At 37.7% G+C, this 21,462-nt stretch overlaps 1 protein-coding gene across 3 annotated transcripts in view; it reads left to right on the top strand.

The window, feature by feature from the left end:
• The window catches only part of Naaladl2 (N-acetylated alpha-linked acidic dipeptidase like 2), a 1,236,187-nt gene that overhangs the window by 57,763 nt on the left and 1,156,962 nt on the right, over nucleotides 1-21,462 (top strand). For all 3 annotated transcript variants that reach the window (XM_050142050.1, XM_050142054.1, XM_050142052.1), the window contains exon 2: nucleotides 6,809-6,870. The gene's annotated coding sequence lies outside the window, so the exon portion shown is untranslated. The remainder of the gene's footprint in view (nucleotides 1-6,808; nucleotides 6,871-21,462) is intronic.

Consider the following 21,462-nt stretch of genomic DNA (forward strand, 5'->3'; position numbering starts at 1 on the left):
TGGATTATGGCTTGAGAAGCTTCTTGGATTAAGGTTTTGTGTAGTGTTTTTCTATGATTTTAAATGTAAATATTTAGAATTCATTTGGATGCTATGTCAATTTAAATAAATAGCAATAGTATGTTCCATCTAGGGCCTATGACTTCCATGTGTGTTGAACTACATTATAGTACCAGGCATGGATTCCTTCCTATATATTGAGTCTTCATCAGAAAGTTCTTGATTATCATTGGAACAGAACTTGGCAAAATTACAAAAAGCAGCTGCATGCATGTGCACACACACGCACACACTTTAGAATTATTTTTGATATTGTACATTCTGTATAAATTAGAAAAATTGCCAAATGACAGAATATACTACCCAGTTTTTATGTATATGTACACACCATACTACATTACTTTTTTTCCACATACAAAATATTCTGATTATAGTATCACCTCCTTCGACTCCTCTGTTCCCCTTTCCCTTAGCTTTATATCTCTCATTAGAAAAGTATAGACTTCTAAGAGATAACAAACAAAACATACCAAAATAAAGTATCAAATAAAACCAAAATCATCATATTGTAGTTGGACAAGGCAAACCAACAAAAGGAAATGAGCCCAGGAGAAGTTACAAGCATCAGAGCCACACACTCAGGAATCCCATAAAACACTGAACTGAAAGCCATAATATATGTGACAAGGATCTGGTTCAGTCTTGGCAGCCCCTGTGCTTGCTGCTTCAGGCTCAGTGGGTTCATATGAGCTTTTCTCAGGTGATTTAGTGTAACTTTTTCCCTGGTGACCCCCCACTCCGCACTGTTGTAGCATGAATTCTAATTGGTTTTAATAATGAAATCCCCAGTCAGATATAGTGATAAATGCTGAAAGATCAGAGAAGTGGAGCAGACAGCTACTAGTTCTTATCTCTACTGAATCCTCCTGCCTTATTTTCTTCTCTCTGCCCAGCCATTTCCCTTCCTGTCTCCACTTTCCTAGTGCTGGGATTAAAGGGGTGTGACCCCAAATACTGGGATTAAATAGTTATCATTGCCTGACTGTTTCTCTTTTAGACTGGATCGATTTTGTTTAGCCCAGAAACATGTTAAAATAACAGAGACGCCTCTGCCTCTACCTCTTGAGTGCTAGGATTAAAGAAAGGTGTGTGTCACCACTGCCTGGCATCTATGGCTAACTAGTTCTAGTTCCCCACTCTGATTGTCAGGCAAGCTTTATTTGTTGAAGAACAAATAATCATCACACTATCCCTCCTGTATATTATACTCTTTATTCTCTTTTATGGGGTCGCCTGAGACCAGAGAAATGGGATTTGATGGAGACTTGATATTTAGAGCTGAATGTTCTAGGATGCCCGCTCCCCTCCCTCCCTCCCTCCCTTTCTCTCCCACTGGCTGTGGGAGGAATCTTCTATGATATGACTGAATAAAGTGCCAATTTGTGAGTATAGCAGAATATCATTAGAAGTCATTTATTGTTACCCTTTTGAAAACCAGTGGTATTTTGCTTTACCTTAAGTCTCTGGGCTATTTAGTCTCTTGTTATTACTCATCAAAGCAGTGTATGTGTTGGTTATATCTTGACATTGATTGGTGGCTTCCACCAGCTTTGTGTTACTAGTGTATGCAGAGTAGAATTGCAGATCAAAGGTTTGGGGGCTGCTTTGGTGTATACATTTCTCTTTTGGTAGCATACAGTGTACTTTCCTATAACAAAAACACTAGAATGTAAGGGTGAAGGTTCTAGGTTGGCCCCAGTTCTTCATGTTCAATGAATTGTGTGGGTTTTGTCTTCATCAATGGGACCTTGCTTTCCATTTGTTGAGAGCAACCTAGGAACTTGGCAATAGCCTGGATGGTTTGGGGTTTCCTTGGGACTCATTTGGCCAATAACTCAATTGAATGTAATCCAGTCCCAATAGTAGAAGCTCAATTTGATGACAAGAGATGGCCAGTTGGGACTCTGTCTCCTCTATTATTTGCAGACTTTATTAGGATTAACTCTATGTATTTTAGGATGTTTCTTCTACACTAGGTTTTCAAACCATTTGTCAAATGCCTCTCAATTATAGCTGTCTCTCCCTGTATTCCCTGTCTCTCCCCATTTGATCCTTCTTGTCTAGTCCCCTATTCTTACAGTCCACTCATAAAATATACTTTGTTTGCCCCTCACAAAGATATCCATGTGTTTACCCCTCCCCCAGTCCCTTTGTCTACACATAACCTCTCTGTGTGTACAGATTATAGCTTGGTTGTTATTTACTTAATGGCTAATATACACATATAAGCAAATACATACCGTATTTATCGCTCTTGGTTTGGGTTATCTCACTCAGGATAATTTTTTTCTAGCTCCATCTGCTTACATACAAATTTCATGATGTCATTTTTAAATAGTTGAATAATATTTCATTGTGTAAATATACTACATGTTGATTCCAGTTTCTGACCATTGTGAATAGAGGAACATTGAACATGGTTGAGCAAGTGAGTGTCCTTGTGGTAGGGTGAAGAGACTTTTGGGCATATGGCCAGGTGTGGTATAGCTGGATCTTAAATTAAATGGATTCCTATCTTTCTCAGGAAACACCACACTGTTTTCCACAGTGATGGTTCAAATTTCCAGTCCCACCAGCAATGGAGGAATGTTCCCTTTGCTCCGTGTCTTCTCCATCACTTGTGTTACTGATTTTAGCCATTCAGATAGGTGGAAGGTAGAATCTCAAAGTAGTTTTAATTGCATTTCTCTAATGGCCAAGAACGTTTCTTTATGTATTTCTCAGTCATTTGAGATTACTGTCAGAGAATTCTCTGTTTAGATCTATACCCATTTTTAATTTTATTACTTGAGTTTTTTTGATATTTTGTCTCTTGAATTCTTTATATATTCTGAAAATTATCCTCTATTAGATGTGGACTTGGTAGAAATCTTTTCCCATTACCTAGACTGCTGCTTTGTCCTAATGACATTGTCCTTTGCTATGCACAAGCTTCTCAGTTTTATGAGATCCCATTTATTAATTGTTGTAATTAGTGCCTGCACTAATGATGTTCTGTTCAAAAAGTCTTTTCCTGTGCCAATCAGTTGAAGGACATATCCCACCTCAATTTTTCTTCTATATGGTTCAATGAATCTTGTTTTGTGTTGACATCTTCAATCCATTTGGAGTTGGGTTTTGTGCAAGGTAATAAGTATGGCTCTATTTGCCTTCTTCAACATGCAGACATCTAGTTTGACCAGCAACATTTGTTGAAGATGCTGTCTTTTTTCAGTGTGTCTTTCTGGTTTTATCAAAAAGCAGGTGTCCATGGTTGGGTGCATTTATGTCTGGGTCTTCAGTTTGATTTCACTGATCAATGTGTCTACTTTCATGCAAATACCATGCTGTTTTCTTATTATAGCTTGGCAGTACAACTTGAAATCAGGGGTAGTTGTACCTCTAGCTGTTCTTTTATTGTTCAGGATTATTCTAGCTATCTTAGTGTTTTTGAGTTTCCATAAGAAGTTTCCATGAGAATTTTCTTTTCAAAATTTCTGAAAAGTTGTGCTAGAATTTTGATGGGGATTCCACTGAATTTGTAGATTGCTTTTGATAGTATGGCCATTTTTATTATGCTACTCCTACTCCTCCATGATTATAGAAGGCATTTCTATCTTCTGATAAATTCTTCAATTTTTTTAAACATTTGTCATACAAGTCTTTCACTTGCTTGGTTAGAGTTTACCTAATGTATTTTATGTTATTGGAGGCTATTGTGAAGGATTTCTTTCTCTGATCTCTTTCTCATTACATTTGTCATTTGTGTATAGAAGATTACTCATCTTGTGACTTAATTTTGTGTCCAGCTACTTTGCTGAATGCATTATCAGTTGTAGGAGTTTCTTGGTGGAATTTTAAAGATCACTTACATATACTATCATATCATCCACAAATAAAGATAATTTGAGTTATTTCTTTCCAATTTGTATCCCCTTGATCTGCTTCAGTTGTTTTATTGCTGTAGCTAGAACTTTAAGAGTATTCTATTCAATAGAATATTCTATTGAATAGGTATGGAAAGAGTGGACAACTTTGTCCTGCTTCTGATTTTAATGGAATTCCTTTGAGTTCCTCTTCATTTAAGTTGATGCTGGCTTGGGCTGGGTGTAAACTGGGTTTATTATATTGAGGTATGTCCCTTGTATCCCTAATCTCTACAGGACTTTTATCATAAAGGAGTATATGATTCTGTGAAAGGCTTTCCAATATCTAATGAAATGATCATGTAGGTTTTTTCTTTTAGTTTGCTTATATTGGTGAATTGCATTTTTTTTTATTTATTAAATATCCCTGCATGTCTAGGATGAAGCCTCCTTGATCATGGTGAATAATCTTTTTGAAGTATCTTGGATTTAGTTTGGTAGTATTTTTATTGACAATTTTTGCATTTTGTTGATGAGAAAAATTGGGTAATTTCCTTTCTTTGTTGAGTGTTGATTTGGCTATCAGCTTAACAGTGGAGTCTTAAAAAGAAATTTAGCAATGTTCTTTCTGTTTCTATTTAGTGATAATTTGAGAAGTACTGGTGTTGACTTCTCCTTTGAAAGTCTGCTAGAATTCTTTAGTAAATCCATCTGGGCCTGAGGCAGTTTTTATTTGAAAATCTTAATGAAAGTTTCTCTTTCACTAGTGGTATAAGTCTATTTAAACTGCTTCTCTGGTCTTGATTTAACTTTGGTAAATGATGCCCATCAAGAGAATTATCAATTTCTTTGATATTTTCCAATTTTGTGGAGTACAATTTTTTAAAGTTTATTCTTATGATTCTCTGGATTTCGTCAGTGAAACTCATTTCATGAATTCACTGTATTTTTTTCCCTGAGTTTGGTTATTTCTTGACATCTATTCCATTTTCTTGTGGTTTCTTTATTTTGTTCAAGTCTTCAGATACACTATTAACTTGCTAGTATGGGATCTTTCCAGTTTTTTTTTTTTAATTTAGGTATTTTGTGCTATTAACCTGCCTCTTAGAACAGGTTTTATTATGTTCTATAAGTTGGGTATGATTTTTATTCATTTTCATTCAATTCTAGAAAGTGTTTAATTTCTTTCTTAATTTCTATCTTCACCCATTTTTCGTACAGTGGAGATTTGTTTTGTTTCCGTGAGGGTTTGAGCTTTCTGTTATTGTTGATATTTAGCTTTAATTCATGGTAGTCTGAGATAAAGTAGAGAATTATGTCAGCTTCCTTTATCGGTGGAGATTTGTTTTTTATCCAAGTATGTGGTCAGTTTTGGAGGAAGTTTTGTAATGTGCAGAGATAAGGGTGTATTCTTTTGTGTTTGGGTGGAATGTTCTGTAAATATCTGTTAGGTCCATCTACTTTATAACATCTATTGGTTTATCAGAATGAAGCTTTATAAATATTATTCTTTCCCTTACTGACAATGTATAGAGTCCATGGTGCTTACTCTTCTTCAATAGAAGATACGTACCCTGTTTTATAAATAAGAGAATTGCTACCCGTAGAGTCTATTATTTCTTTAAACTCTCAATTATTTAACTTTTTTTTCTAGGACTGTGAATGTTTCAGCACAATGTCATAGTTTACCTTGCCATATATATGAATTTTCCAGTTCAACATATAATTATTGGTAAATAGCCACTGGGTTGGGTTTGGGCAAGGAAGGTATCACCTTTCCTAAACACGGAAGTGTAGTAGGAGGAGCCGGCTGCATCCCTGACACCCAGCTAGCTTACACCCGAAATAATCACCCAGAAACTGTATTCATTCAAATACAGCCTGGCCCATTATCTTTAGCCCCTTATTGGCTAACTCTCACATACTAGTTAACCCATCTCCATTAATGTGTATCGCCACTTGACTGTGGCTTACCGGCATGAGTCTAACCAGCGTCTGTCTCTCAGGCAGAACTGTGGCATCTGCCTATCTCTGCTTTCTTTCTCCCAGAACTCTGTTCTTTCTTCCCCACCTACCTGAGTTCTGCTCTATCAACTAGGCCAAGGCAGTTTCTTTAATGAACAATGAAAGCAACACAAATACAGAAAAACCTCCTACACCACTGAAGTATATATTACTTTGAGAAGTGAGCTTCAGGATTTGCTTTGCAGCTCTACCTGGTACTTAGCATGTGATCTAAGAATAAGCAATCAAAAAACAGAAGGGGACTCTTTAGACTGATTTTATTTAGAGTTGATCTAATGACAAAGGCTAATGAAATATTACCATACCAATAATTTCTTTTTCCATAGAAGCTCAAAATGTCAAAATAAAAATGGCAAATATTGGAGTTTAAATCATTTCCCCTTTATCTACACACAAATATTTAAGTTAGTAGAGAACTTGTGCTTTGTTGTTTTGTTGCACGTCTGGCTGTGGTGGTCCTTTAATGAGGAGAGGTGATCAGTCTGTGTGGTTGATAATCAATAGGTGCTCATTTAGAATATTTTCTTTTAGTTGAGATGTAAGAAAATAAACTGAGTAACTGCTGCTAATAACTAGATGGCTTGGTTTTTCATACAAATAACATTTTGTACTGACTTATATTGAAAAAGAAGGACAAGCTTTTTCTTGGGCAAAAGTGTTCCAGTAGCCCCAGTGCAGAGCTCATTAAAGCAGCTGTCAGGATCCCTCTATTTTACCATCACCCCCACCTCATGCAGGAAGAAGCAACTGTCCTTTTGAGTGAGTGTTCTGCCAAAGAGTCATTTACAAATAAATGAAAAATGTCACAATCGATTTTACTTCTCCAAGAATACTATGTGTCTGTGTTGCCACAAATTCTCTTTGTTACTCTGTTTTAGATATCTGGCTGGACATCAGAAATTGCTTTTGATGGCTTAGGGCCTCCTCCTAGAGACTCCAGGTAAGCCCTCTTTTGGTGACCTTTTGTAAATATTTGTAAAGCCATTTGAATAGCTTGAGAAAATGAAAGCAATACACTGCCCCTCTTCTGTAAATGCTGTCTTTGTCAACAAGTGTTCCGATGACAAATGCTTACTTCCATATTTTCTCATTTGGCAGAATCATCTCATATAGTTGATGATGCTATAGACTTATATAATTGTATTCTACATTCTTTGCCAGCTCAAGTTGTTATGGTTAATCTAGTAAATGCAGCTAGAAAAGTAACTTGTGGAGAAGGTATGCGACTATGCTTCTCCTGTGTTTCGAAAGTGCTCACTTTATCAGTTTGAATATTTGTCATTTCTATAACTTGGATGACGCATCATTGGTAGACAATTATTGCTGCAATTATAAACCATTCCACCCTTACAAGCATTATCAAACCATACCAACATTATCAAGAGTTTGCTCTGAGCCATATTCTGTGGTAAGCAACCATGTGAATTAACTTATGTAAATGTATTACATTGGTACTTAGATTTTGAGTCAATATGGATTTGGAATAAAGATAACTAATTAGTAATTGCTAGCAGTTCTTATGGATATTAAAATTAAAGGAAAATAAATCTTGATATAATTATACTTAAAGAGATGTTAATCAGTATAATTACTTATAGACTGTGCGACAGTCTTTTGAGATCATTAAGTTTACTACTGTTGGTGCAAAAGATCACGGAATGGAACAATTAGCAATATTTTTGTTTCTCTTAGATAAGTAAAACTTTTAGCAATTTATTTACTCATTTACCCATAATCATGGCACCCTGTTAAGTGCTCTACGTACCTTACCTTGACGGTCTGATGGTGAAGAAGGCAAAGCTGTTTCTCAATGCTTTATAGTCCCCAGCAGACCAGCCAAAAAAGCATTGAAGTGGAAGAGACTATCATGAGTCAACCAGTTTGTTAGTGTGGGCACAGCATGAGAAGTCAGGGGCACCCCGGCTGTTGTCGGGACAGTTGCCTATGCAATAACAGAGAAGAGAAGCTGGAAGATGTTACGGCTTGACTTTAGAGGTGGTCATGAAGCCCGAAACAATCATGACAAGGAAACCTAGTATCTATATTGCTCTGAGCCATATTCTGTGGTAAGCAATCATGTGAATTAACTTATGTAAATGTATTACATTTACATAATATAGGGGGCAGGACACACCCTAACAAGTCACATTTAGGAACTCAGATACAATGGATCAAACAAGAATGAGAAACCCAAGATGTCAAGGCAGGCTAGTGAAGTCGTCACAGCTCACTGAACATAATAGGAAGGAAAAGCTACCATTCTTACTTCACATCCAAATTTTTAAAAATGCAGTTTTTAGAATGCAGTGTCTTGGTGTGCAGGAACATGGTTTAATGCACAATGCTTTCCCAACATCTAATGCAGTATTTTTCCCAGAGCAGGTATCAATATGACTAGCGTCTAACACTTAAATTGCAGGTAAAAAATCTAGAAAATAGGTTAACCCAAGGAAGGCTTGCTCAATGTTTTACCATCTATAACAAATATTCTGATTTCTTGGTCAGTTGTCAAAGGCTGACATTCCTTTCCATATCTGTCCTTTAGTTTTTAGTTTGCAATGAAGGTTCCCACTGAAGGAAATCAGTATGAAATGCAATGTGCAAAATTTCTAGTTTATTATGTGCCAGGTAAATGTCTTTAAAGAAACTGGAAATGATTTGGAATAAATGACGAAAATAATTTTGCAAAAGGAAAATATGAGCATATCTAGTTTTATTTGTTCAACTCAATATATATATATATATAATATATTTATAAAATATATTACGAAGGATTTATCCACTTGAGAAATATGAAATGACAACTCATTAATTGGATACTGTAAGATAATGAATACCCTAAGCAGAGTTTGTTTTATGTCATGTAGTAAGGATTTTCTCAAATGTGTCCCTAACCCTGACAGTTTTTCTCTGCCCTTTCCTTCAGTGTTCTTTGAGCCTTAGGTGCAGGAGTTTGTAAAGTCCATTGAATGTACATTAAGTCCATTGAAATTGGGCTCCTCAGCTCTGTGTCTTCATTGCTGTGGCTTTCATTAAAGGTCTCTATCTATGGCAAATATAAATCTTCATGTGGTGATAGGGTGAGGAATCCACTTCTCTGTAAGTACCATGCATGTAACCATGCAGAGTGCAGCTAAGGATGGTGCTGATGTAGTAAAACAGTGCCCCATGACTTTACCAGCATAAGGTAGTTGGTGAGGCTTTCATGGGTGTGTCCAAAGCTATATCCATAGAGTCATCAGCATAACTGTCTGAACTTGAGCTGAACAGGGAGAGCAGCAATAAACATGCTAATATTGGCAGGGGAAAGCCCACAGAGCCTCACCCCTATGCAGAGAACTACAGGCGACAAAGAAAGACCGAGAGTAGGAGAAATTATCTCCCCCAGGGATGAGCACACCAACTGGTTATTCAATATCAAAAGAATAGCTGTGAAAACATGCATAAAAGTGACATTATACAGACTGAACATGGTGTCTTTATGTATTTCTTAATATATGCATACATCATATATATATGTGTGTGTATGTAACTACAATTAAAAATAGATATCATGAATATAGCAAAGCAAGGAGGGATAAATAGGAAGACCTAGAGGGATAAAGAGAAGAGGAAATGTTATAATTACAATTTCAAAAATTTGAAAATATATTTTAATAACATGTAACTTTAATTCACAAATAATACTATTTTAAGAGTGCATATTATTAGGCACTCTAACTAGACAATTTTGGTTTACTTAGACTAAAAGCAGATCTTTTTTTACCATTTTACATTTTTCTTTGCAGAGCTTTTTATAAAGTATGTTTTATGGGTTTATTTATTTAATATAAACTATTTTGTGGTTTAGTGCCATGGTATATTTGGCAGCGTTAGAGCATTTTTAAGTATTTGTATGTTTATGTGTTTTTATGAATGTTTATGTTTGAGTTTGTGTGTGTTTTAGTGTCTGGTGTTTGTGTGATCTGTATTGGTGGGATGTAAGAATTTGTGTTCTTGTATAGGTGTGTAGTATATATTTGTGTTTATATATATGTATGTGTATACGTGTGTGGGTGTCTATTTAAACATATTTTACCAGTACAAGTTGATATTGTTTTTGTGGACAGGGGGATAAGTGCTTGTTCCCATTTTGTATGTATGTGTATATATATATGTGTGTGTGTGTGTGTGTGTGTGTGTGTGTGCTTCATGTTATATATGATGTGTGTATGACTTTGTATTATGTTTATGAGCATTAATATATGGAGGTATGAGTGTGTGTGTGTGCGCGCACACACATGTGTGTCTATAACTACTCTGGAAGCCCTGTGAGTATTCATCTGGAATTCACAGAATAAAATATCAGCTTTTATTATTTCAATTTATTAGAGAAAAAGTCACAAGCTAATAGTTTCTGTAAGACCAGCTGATTTTTAATTTCATTTAGAACATTTTCCCCAGATAAATGTAACTTCTAAACACTATTTGGAATTGAAACCTGCTGAAAACCGGGAAATTCATTTTTTCCCCCAATAGAGTAGATAACTCGCACTGTAGGGGAAGTCCCCATCCAAGCAGTAGTTCACCAAAACAAAATGAACTTCCTGTATTGGTATGTATTTTTTATTTTATTTTGTTTGTTTTGTATCTTAATTGATTTTCTTTCCTCTCTTTTACTGTTTGTTTTATTTTATATTAATTTTTAATTTTTTAAAAGCTGCTTTTTTTGAGAGAGAGAGAGAGAGAAAGAAAACCATGAAGTTGGGTGGGAAGTGGCGTGAGGAGGATCTTGGAGGAGTTAGAGCAGGAAAATAATATGATCAATTATATTGGATAAGGATTTAAAAATAAAAAAGAAATATTGCAAGAGTTGCTCAACACTTAGAAAAAATAGCATTTAAACTTGCATCATCTTAGACACACAGAACAGTCACGTGATTCAGAAGCTTCAAGGAGGAACATCAGGATGTGCAGAGTCCATTTGCTGTCTGAAGGGTGCTGCTACTTTTTTTGCCGTCCAGAAAGCAAGTCTACGAGAAATGATGCTTGATTTATTTAGCTTGTTATTTTTCGAACATAAAAGCTGAAATGGCCAACTTTTTATTAAAAGGCCAATGAAAAATGGAAATATGGAAGAAGCCAGAGTGACAGAGTTGGGAGGAGCTGACTGCCGCCTTCATAGCACAAGGTCCCCAGGAGTGACTTAAAGAATAGAAAAGTCGCTCTTTGCCAAGGACCATGTGCAGTCCACACTGTCTGTGCTATTCAAATTCCCCAGTGGCCATTCATTTCCAGTCCTCAGCTACAGCTAGTTGAGATGAAATCACTTACAGATTAGACCCTGAGACCACGAAAGCATTCTAACCATCTTCAAAATCTTATAAAATGAGCTTTTAACAAGAGCACAAGAGAAGTGTGTGTTTGAGAGAAGTGAAGTCTAATTTCCTATTTTTTATTATAAACAAGAGTCCAAAAACATCATCCATTAATCCACAGTGTCTTAGCAGTGATGAATTAACCTTAACAGCTAGTAGAAATGTCAATAAATGAGACCAGTTATTATTTAATTTACCATAAAAGAGAAAATTCAACTAAATTAGTAAGAAACTCTATTTTTTTAATTTATTGTGTTTAGGGAATTCAGCTCAAAATTCACACAATGAAGTTTACTATAATGGAGGAGAAGGAAAGGAGGTGGGGAGGAAGGATGGAAACAAAGGAACAAGGTATGGGAGAAAGAAAATAGGAGAGCAGGAGGTCATGGGCAGGCCTCACAGCTCGGCTGGCAGTCCAGGCTGGCTTCTGCTAGGCAGGTGGTGGCCACAGTGTGAGGTGCAGGTCTGTGCGTGGGGTCATTTCTGCAGCATGGTCTGTCTGTTTTCCCTTCTGCCTCCACACCCTGGCAGACAGCACCTGTTCTATAGCGTTTTCTTGGCAGGAAGCCTTAACGTACGTTTTAACAAACTTCCAGTGCCAACTTTTCTCCTTAAGTTACCAAAGGTACTTGTTTAAATATGTGCAGAGCAAGTGGGACAAAACAAACAGCTCTGTGCCGGCCTCGGCGGTGACGCTCGCTACAGCAGGGAGACCTGTGAGTCACACAGCATCAGAAGCTGACTTGTTGACAAGGAAAACTTGAAATTGTTTGTAATTGTCTCCAGCAGGCTATATATCTTCACTGCATTCATGCCAACGTGTCCAGTTTTGTTACCGCATCCCTTTATACAGCTATTGAAATTTCAGGAGTGGACACAAAAGTGGTTCCTTTGGTTTAGAACAAAGTCTTTTCCTGTCAGGCGGTGCCACTCTGACCACCTGTTGACTGGAGACTGGTGTTCTCATGAAAATTTTAAAACTGAGAGTTATTTATAATTTGTCTAAAATAAGCAAGGTACCTACGCCCCATCCACACATCTGCTTTATATGGAGACAGAAAGGGAGAAATAAAAGAAAACTGCAACACCGTTTTTATTTGGGCACCTATATGATCTGGAAGGCAGATTGCACACCCAGCTTAGATATATTCTCCACTCTCAGTTCTTACCAAGTATTTATTACTAGAGCATTTACACTCCGTACTGTAAACTTCAGACACGCCTTCCTGAGGCCCCTTTCAATCAGTATCTTATCCATGACACTTCAGATTCCATTTAATTTTAATGGAGAGGGAAGCGATATAAATTATGAGTATCTGGGTATGGTGGTCACTTCTTTAATCCCAGCACTTTGGGGGCTGAGGTAGGCTGTTCTCTGCAAATTAAATGTCAGCCTAGGCTACATAAGGAATTCTAGGCATGCTAGGGCTACATAGTGTGATCCTTATTCTCTCTCTCTCTCTCTCTCTCTCTCTCTCTCTCTTTCTCTCTCTCCCTCCCTCCCTCCCTCCCTCCCTCCCTCCCTCCCCACTCTCCTCCCTCTCTCTTATTCACCCCCTCTCTCTCACACACACTTTCATATGTGTGTCTTTCTCTATATGTATATAATATATGTATTTATTTTATATGAAGAAAGCAGAATGACAAAGCCTTTGTCTTGATTAGCACATATCTGAATGATCTTTTTAAATCCTGTAATAATTTAATTTCTTCTAAAGTACAGAATTAGAATGTAAGATAACATAGCTGGCTGTGTGGCTAAGCATAGCTTCCTGTCAGAATGATGAAGAATGATCGTTAAGTAGCATGAAGGTTACAAATCAAGGGATCTGACAGCTTTGTAAGTTCAATGTGTTTACTTCATAAATTTAAAGTGGGTTAATCAATCAATCATTCATTCCCCATGTTTGGATGAATGTCATGTGCACTAAAATGCACTGCTTTTTTCCGTGACTACTTTTGCAACAGTTAATGGAACAACATTAACTGGGTCTGACTCTGGTGATGGAGCTCAGTGTTGGAGCACTTTCATTTCTTATTTTTTTAATTTTTTATTTAAAAGGGTTTCCCCCCTCATTTTACATACTAACTACAGTTCCCACATTCTCCCCTTCTCCCCACCACCTTCTTCCCCCACCTCATCCCTTATTTATACCTCAGAAAAGGTAAGAGCACCCATGGGGAGTCAACGAAGTCTGGCATATCAAGTTGAAGCAGGACTAAGCCCCTCCACCCTGTATGGAGGCTTAGCAAGGTATCCCTCCATAAAGAATGGGCTTCATAGAGCCAATTCATGAACTAGGGATAAATCTTGGTCCCAGTGCCAGTGGACCGGCAGACTGCTCAAGTCACCCACATTCAGAGGGCCTAGTTTGGTCCCATACAGGTTCCCCAGCTGTCAGTCCAGAGTCAATGAGCTTGGGGGTCAGCTGTTTCTATGGGTTTCCTCATCATGATCTTGACTCCTTTGTAGAGCACTTTCTTATTATACAGAAGACCTAGAGTTCAGTCACTAGTGACATGAACGCACATGCATGTGCAAACACACACACACACATCAACATAGCTCCAATTATAGTTTTCAAAATATTTTCTCCTGCACACTAAGAAAACAAAATAATGAAATTAATACTAGCTTAGGGTATTATATTTAAATAGATGTTGAAGGAGCAGGAAAACAGCCTTCTGAGTCTTTGATAAGGGTTAATTACGACTCTGCTATCATATTTTTGTGTACAGTGCTGTTCTCAAGCAAAACAACCAATACCTGCACCAGAGCAGTTATGGCAGCTTTCAAGACTCCCAACATCCAATCTAGTTGACTGTCAAAGTTCTCTCCTACAAGGAGAGTGGTGGAGAGTGTCATTAGGCCATCCCCTGAGACCCCAGCAGCTCCCAGTCAGTTGTCTGTGATTCTGTCCTGGTTAATGTGACCTTGTGGTCTCAGGAGAAGAGAATACAGAGTGTGGGAGGTGAACTGAAGGTAAAGAGTCCAGCGAGGCAGCAATGTGGAAATCATGCTGCAGTGCTGGGGTCACCCGTGCTCCTGCACATAACCTTCACCGTTCTCTGTGAGTAATCTCAGTTAGGCTGGCCTTCCACAAGTTGGACTTGGTCCGAGTTGTACTTTGTCATTAGAGCCCTGTAAGGAGGGAACAGACATTTATGTCTGTCCAGGAAAAGCAGACCTAAAATAGTACCATATAATTTGCAGAGGACGTTCTGAGATAGACTCTGTTGAGTGAACATAACTTGGGCAAAATGAAGAGAAAAGACAGCTTTGTGAGACCAGCAAACAAGCCCAGTTCAGAGGCAGCCCTGTAGCAGGTTGTGGCACAGAGAATGGCAGTGCAGGAAGGAGACAGAAGCATTGCAAGGAGGGTCTGATAGTCAGGGCCTTCCAAGCAGGAATGAGCTCTAGACCCGGGCAAGGAACAGAAGGGAGTACCGTTATGATGGCATGCTTGCTGAAGTCAGCTTAAGCTGGCTGAGAGACGGACCCCTAGGAGTGAGTGTGGACGTTACTCAGGAGATGAAGTGGACCGAGTGAGGGCAGTGACAGCACCGAATGAAGAAATACAGGCTAAGCAATTAAGCTTTATTTTACTTATACTTATTTCTTATTTACAAATATAGAACAACAATTAACTCATCTCAGAGACGGTAATTAGCAATCAGGTTAAATTACTTTGATTACCTCTTTTACATTTAATTAAGAACCTTTTCAGAAGGCTGCTTTCGAAGTGCAATTTCTCTTTTCCTCCGCTCCTTTTCACTGCTTTTCTCTGGACTTTTCCTTTTTTCTCTTTCCCATTTTGCCTCATAAAATAGCAAAAATTTAGAGTAGATTTTCTAAGTTAATCATTTTTATTGGCTATTAACAGTTTTAAAATCATATAGGCTTAAAAGCAAAAAGATGAATTGCCCCCCCCCCCCATGTTTATGGAGACCAATGACTTTCAACTGTTCCCAAGGGTTTAGTATATTCTTTTGGTAGCCACGAGCAGATGCAATAACTCCAGACATTTTATCTATCGATAGCATACATTTGTTGAAAACTTGTTACTGTAAGCAGTTTCGAATATTTCATTTTAATCGCAAAATATTAAAAATTTCTTATCAAGTGAACAGGCTTTACCTTTATAATAACCATGGATGTTGGTAGAAGAAGACAGGACTGTTTTTTATTTCTTACTTTTATGAAGTCCTAGAATGAACACTGGTTCATTTGCAGTGTTATCGACTGATGTTCGTTACCACTAGCTCAGCTTCAGATCAACTCTACTTAGTACAATAATCTAGGTGAATATTAAACTTCTTTGTTTGGGCTTAGCAATAGTCCCGTGTGTTCTCATTGAACTGCACCAATTTTAACCCTTGTTTCTAGGTCAGGTAGCTGTCTCTGTGGAACTTTCCTTTCTTACTCATTAAAATTCTGGGTGATTTGCTGGCAGTTGCTGTCTAGGAAATGTGCTTGGGAAAGGCATTTTGATTCCCCACAAGCGTAAGACGTCTGTATTCCACCCTCATGCTTGATTGATGGTTTTGGTTGGACACAGCTGCGGCTTTTTCCAAGCATTCCAAAGGCTCTGTTATTCTTGCAGTGTTTCTGTTAAAGCCGGAAGTCTTTCTAATGGCAGGCATTTCTTTCGAACTGATCGTATTAGGTTTGGTCATTTTATGTTGTTACTGGTATAGTTATTATTTGGCTTTTTCTATGTTTTCTTTATTTCAGAAAGACTTATTGGGAAAATTCTTGCCATCCTGAATAAATTCTGTTTATTGCTCTTCTTTTCATTTTTTTTTGTTATTTTCTATTTGCTTTAGCATTTAGTGAGTTCCCTGATTTTATCTTTTACTATATTCCTAGTTTGTAGGCTTTGTGTTCGGTGGCTTTCTATCTTACTTCTGACTTTCTTATTTTTATAGCACACCATATTTATTTTTCTGAAATTTTCTTCTGCTCTTTTATTAGATGGAAACATTTCTCCCATATCTAAATCTAATCCTTAAACATACCCTTTAGGAATGAAACACTTAAAAAGTTGGTTTGGATTTATTTTCCGGCAGGCTTTCTGACAGAACCCAGATTGACTGCCGTTTATGTGTGCAGCCTGGTGTCCTTTGTCAAGAGTGAAGGAAACTGGTTGGTATAAATGTGAGACCAGAAGACACTACTCCCTCAGCTGTGGACTTAGTCTTTTGTTCACTATCTACCTGGAGTTACCCTTACCAAGTTTTATATAGGAGGCTCATTATGTCTCAGAAAAGAACCTCCATTCTTGTGGAGAAATGGGTTGGGTGAATCTGAGAAAGGGACTTTATTCTAGTACATTAATTTGTTCCTCTGTTGTCAACACCTACACCTACAGTCCTGTTGATGGTGGTGGTGGTGGTGGTGGTGGTGGTGGTGGTGGTGGTGGTGGTGGAAGCAGTGGTGGTATTGGTAGTGTTGATGGTGGTGGTGGTGGTGAAGGTGGTGGTGGTGACAATGGTGGAGGCAGTGTTAGTGGTGGTGACATTTGTGGTGGTGGTGGTGGTGCTTGCTGATGTTGGTGTTGTTAGTGGTGTTGTGGTAGTGCTGATAAGTGTTGGTGGTGTTGTGGTGATGCTGGCATTGATGAAGGTAATTCAGAATTTTAATTTATAGCCCAGACTATCTTCAGGCTCTCTATGTAACTCATGGAGACTTTGAATTCACTCTCTTTCTCCTGCAGCCCTTGAAGCTAGAATCACATGCTGTATGACCAGTCTCAGTCTTCTGTGTTATGTAACATCTGGTACTTCAAGCTAAACTGTTCAAGAGTTCTGAAGTAAAACATTGGTCTGTGTCTTATTACTGTTATCCTATGAATACCTAAGATCTAATCATGCTCTGATCTTTCATTGTTGCTGTTTCCTCTTCTGTAAAATATTTTTAACTCGTGATTTTTATTATTTCTGTCCTCTAACATTCTATAGTCTCTGACCTCACCCTTTCCTTCTGGTAATTGGGTTTTCAGTGTCATGTGGAATGAATTTACTTTTTCTTAGTGCATAAAACTATGTTCTTTGGCAGAACTTGTCTCTGTGTACTATAAGTTTGGAGTTCATTCCTATTATCTTCTTGTGTGGGTATTGAACCTACAGCCTTGAGCATGCTAAACATGTGCTCTGACACTGAGCTGTGTTCCGTCCCAGTGTACAGTCTAGTTTGATAATTTCATTTAGAATTAGTATTTTGACCTGTGGAGATATGGTAGCAATGTCAGTGGCATTAAGGTAAACTTCAGATAGGACAGTAGGTCAGTGGCATTAAAGTAAACTTCAGATAAGACGGTAGTAGCTCTTTAAATTTTAAGTTAATGAACAACATGCTTGTAATTACATTTTAACAGGATTTCTGAAGACTTTCAATTCTGGCATTTAAACTAATTTGCAAGCTAAAATGATTTTGTCTTATTTAGCTATAATCATGTTGAAGTTTAAAGCTGGAGATGGAAAGAAAATCCCTTCATAAATTACCAAACAAACATGAGTATGCACACTCTTTGGGGAAATTCTAGCAGTTCTGTCTAGAGACTTAAAAAAGGTGATGCTCCATGACCTGGACATCTAATTTTAGAGGCTTGGCTGAAGCAGGATGCTTGAGATGAAGATAAACCGCAAATCTCTACCATGTGGAGCTTCTTTATTAAATATTCAGACATAAACTAGAAAAGTTCTCTGTGGTGATATTTCATTTTTACTTTAATAAATAAAACTTGCCTGAAGTTCAGAGAGCAATACAGTTTCACTGATCAGCCCTACAGACCAGGCAGTGGTGACATACACCTTTAATCCCAGTGACCACACTAGTTTGACATAGAAACCAGGTGGTGAACACCTTTAATCCCAGCATCAGAGAGGAATATAAGACGGGAGGAGACAGCTCTCAGTCTCAAACTCATTGTGAGATTCCTGAAGGCAGGGTCGCCATTTTGGACTGAGGTAGGGATAAGAGCCAGCAGCTAGCTGTTTTGCTTTTCTGACCTCCAGGTTGAACCCCAATTTCTGTCTCTGGGTTTTTATTAACTGTGCTATAGTTCTTACAATGGAAGAATCCATAAATATAGTAATAGGAAGGCATAGGGTAGAGATTTAAGTCTTAAGACTGGTATTTTTGAAGGTGTTTAAAGGAATACATATGTGCCTGGGACATGGCTTAGTGACTGACAGCACTTATTCACACCTAGCATCCAGATTCGGTTCCCCCCACCCACGTGATAGCTCATTGTCCATTACATCAGTTATGGAGGGTCTGAACCCTTCCTCTGATTTCTACAAGTATCAGGCATGTATGCAGTGCACATGCATGCCACTAAACTCTCATACATATAACATTTATTGACACTACAAATATAAAAATGATACATACCCTATTTGGAACTATTTATTAGATTTTCGATAAAACTACATTAAAAAATTCTTTGTGAAACTTTTTATATGCGAACAATGGTAGAGGTACATAACTTGATTTTATTAATAGTGGGAAAAGGTAAATAAATCTAAATTCATGTAATTAGTATTGATTTAGGCTTTTGGAAACTTTTCTAGGTAAACGGTCATTTTTATAATTTAATCATTAATTATAGAGAATTAAACACCTGAATTGCCATTTCTCCAATTATGAAATGAAAATTAGTGCATGCATGGTATTGAAAAGAAATGAAGTAGGTGGGTCTATATATTCATATACACATCCATGAACTGCAGCTACATAAATTCTTTCAGAATAAAAGTTATGTGAGCTGCATTGGAAGTTTTATGGATATAACTTTAATGATAGAATATTTTGAAATGACTATTTAAAAACATGCATACATCTAAATTCAAAACATAGATAATTTGATCAAATTAAATATTTAAATTTTGTAAGGGGGCAATAGACACTCTGTTCATGAATATTTAAAACTATGCAACTCTTTTTCTGTAATCACTGTGCCAACATTTTAAGTATCCAGGAACCAAAGCCTTACTCAATCTACTAAAAATGGAATTGTAAAAAGCATTGCCTGGTATTTTCATGATAACAATGAAAATTTAGAAAATTGCTATCATTAAACAGAATTGTTAAAATATTGCTGAAGAGTAGAGGTGAAGTTGCCTTCTGCAGCTTCCTTTATATGACATGGTAATAAAAAAAGCACAAGACTTTCTAAACTTAGAATCCTTAATAAATTAAAATATCTGCTTCATCTATCTGAATCTATGATTATTAGAAATGCTTGTTTATAATTTTGGATGGGGCATCATACTGAATGTTTTGTATTTTCCTTAGATACCTTTTATTCTCACAACTGAAATGAGAAGTATCATGATGATCTGAGAGTTTTTCCGTCTTTTTCAAAAGTGCTATTCTTTTATGAACAACTTTAAAAGTATTCAATCATTAATTTTTTGAAATATAGTTTTCATAAGTTATTCTGATCAGAATTTCTTCTGCCCAATTTCCTCCCAGATCCTTCCCTCCTCACCACCATTTCAACTCCATGCCTTCTCGCATGGAGCACATGCAAGCAAATACAAAACAATCAAGAATAAGACAAAATTAACAGAAAGTAAAACCAAAAAGGCATGAAAAAGACATAAACATACACATACAAACACAAACATACACACATGCACACATACAAAACACAGAATGGGAAACCATAATAGATTAGTAAAAGATCCATGAAGCAAAAAAAAAAAAAGAAAGAAAGTACCAGACAAAGCAAACAAACAGAAAAAAGAAAAAGCATGAGAAACACATAAACACTAAGAAATACACACATTAAAAACCACATAAAAACACAAAACCGCAAACCATAGTAAATAAAAAGTAAGGTAAAAAATGAAATGCCCAAATGAAGCATTAGGAGCCAAAACATCTCCAGAAATACCACTGAGTCGTTTTGTTTTGGCCATCTTCTAGTGGACATGGGACTCGCCCTTACGTACAGTTTGTCCCTCCAATTATACTCCATTGGAGGAAACTGACTTTTGCTTTGTGAGTTGTTGTTTGTGAGTTTGTGAGTTTGTTGGTTGTCAGTTGTAGATACCTTTCAGAGACAGAAGCCACTGTCTGCTTCCCCTCTCGGTCCTGAGAACCCATCTGACTTGAACATGTGCAGGCCCTGTGCCAGCTGCCACAGTCTTTGGGAGGTCACCTCTGTATCAGCTCCATTGTATCTGAAAGGCACTGTTTCCTTCTTACAATCTGTCTTCCTCCTCTTCTGCTTTCCTGAGCCCTGAGAGAAGCGGTTTGATGAAGACATCCTGTTTGGGACTGATTCCAGTGGTCTCTCACCCTCTGCATGCTGTCCAGTTCTGGGGTTCCCATCTATTGCAAGAGGAAGCTTCTGATGATGGCTGAGCGAAACACTGATCTATGGGTATAGCAGAATGCAGTTACAAGTCATTTTATTGCTGTTTCCTTACAGACCAGCAGTATTTTATTTTCCTTTACTCCAGATTTATGCCTTGTCTAGTCTCAGGTTACGGCCATCTGAGTAGTTTCGGGCATGACTTCCACACTATGGAGTGAGCCTTAATCTAACCAGGTAGTGACTGGTTACTCCCACATTTGTGCCATCCTTGTGTATCATGCAGACTGGTCGCCATTGTAGATTGGTTTGTAGCTGGATGGGGGTCACCGTTCTCCTTTAGTGACGTGCAGAGGATCTTCCAGTATGGTGAACACTGGTCAGGCAAGATGAAGGCTCTAGTTAGGCGCAGTTTGACATCTCTGCTTTCATTTCCCCTGGCATCAAATCCAATTTAGACCTTTATTCCGATTTGTTGATCTCAAAGCTCAGAACCACTCAGGATGTTTAGTTTGACAATATCAAAGGAAGATTTTTATTTATTTATTTATTTTTATTAAGAAAAGGAAAAAAAAGTTTCCGCCTCCTCTCAGCCTCCCATTTCCCTCCCCCTCCTCCCACCCTTCTCCCCCTCTTCCCACTCCAGCCCAACGAGCAGTCAGGGTTCCCTGCCCTGTGGAAAGTCCAAGGTTCTCCCCCCTCCGTCCATGTCTAGGAAGGTGAACGTCCAAACTGGCTAGGCTCCCACCAAGCCGGAATATGAAGTAGGATCAAAACCCCGTGTCATTGTCCTTGGCTTCTCATCAGCCCTCATTGTTCGCCATGATCAGAGAGTCCGGTTTTATCCCA

This window comes from Alexandromys fortis, unplaced genomic scaffold (assembly GCF_014885135.2).
Source record: "Alexandromys fortis isolate MF-2015 unplaced genomic scaffold, M_Fortis_MF-2015_v1.1 scaffold_41, whole genome shotgun sequence".
NCBI lineage: Eukaryota > Metazoa > Chordata > Mammalia > Rodentia > Cricetidae > Alexandromys > Alexandromys fortis.